The sequence below is a fragment of the Salvelinus sp. IW2-2015 genome, linkage group LG9, assembly GCF_002910315.2.
Source record: "Salvelinus sp. IW2-2015 linkage group LG9, ASM291031v2, whole genome shotgun sequence".
NCBI classification, from domain to species: domain Eukaryota; kingdom Metazoa; phylum Chordata; class Actinopteri; order Salmoniformes; family Salmonidae; genus Salvelinus; species Salvelinus sp. IW2-2015.
Window position 1 is genome coordinate 5947614 of NC_036849.1, and position 1327 is coordinate 5948940.

The following is a 1327-nucleotide window of genomic DNA, read 5'->3' on the forward strand; positions in this document are numbered from 1 at the left end:
TTTCCAGGAAATGCAAACTTGTAGTGCATTCAAGGTTTAAAAAAGCTTCTAAAGTTTGTAATTTCCACTTTTAAAATGTCAGGCTTGATTTAACCTAACAAAAAATGTATGACCCCTACAAAAATGGTCCATTATTTATAATTCACATAATAATTCACATGTTCTGTTGCTACAGGATTATTTTCCTGCTGTCGCAAACTGGCTCAAATTAAGATCCTACATCTGTATGTGTGGTAGTTTACTTATAAATTCATCATCCACGAGGCTTTGCTCATGATTATTTGTGACTCGCGTCTTTCCATTTTAGCGCCAGTCTGACACAGACACCGCTACTAAACAGGCGACAAGCCTTGTAATGAAGTTGATTTTTTAATGTTGCTGCCACACAGGATAAAGTGCTGTCTAATCAAGCCGCCCTGCCCACCCCAACATTCACATACTATTTCCTCAGACGGGCAGCCTCAGTGGGACTGATGGCAGTGTGTGTACACCATGCATTTGTTGTTGTGTGGCTAATGTCATTAGTGACATCCTACTGTTTTTAAAAAGCATTAGCCTAGACAGCTCCGGCTCTAATGCTACTTCGAGTTCCCTCTGCATTTGTGTTTCGTCCTCTTAACTACTCTGGCTGCGTAGCTTCTTCTTCGTTCATCCCACATGGGGAAATATATCGGAGATGCTAATTGAAATAGATAGAAGGAGAGCAATGGAATGGACAGATATTCCCCTCTCTTGTCCTCTCTCCTCTTGATATTGTGCCCCCTGTACTTGTGTTTGCATTTCTTCTCCTTGACTACTCTTAGTGGTCTCTGTCCATCCCATGTTGATATACTCAGAATAGTGAACAGAGATAGAACAGAGAGGGGAAGTTAACTTCTCTCTAGATAGATGTTGTCCTATCATTGTTCTCCCTCTACTTGTGTCAGCATTTATTCTCCTTGACTAGGCTACACTTACTGGCTTCCTGTGGCCCATATGGATCCAGAGATATAGAGATTTAAGAGATGCCTGTCAAAAGTATATAGGGACGTGAACATCCTCTTAATTGTGTCTGGTTATCAGACAGAGGTTTAACTTTTAATGGAGGGCTATAAATTTAACATCAGCAGTCCTCTTAGCGTAGTGGTGGCGGCCTGTGTCTCGGCGGGGCGGTGATAGCATGTTGCTGTTGTCCTGAAGCTCGCCTGCAGACTGCCCTGGAGGGAGCACTCTCCACGGGCGCTATAGAGCCCCCTGCCCTGACACCCCTCACACAAGCACGCACACACACACACAGAAGCGCACGCACATGCACACACACATGCACACACACATGCACATACACAAA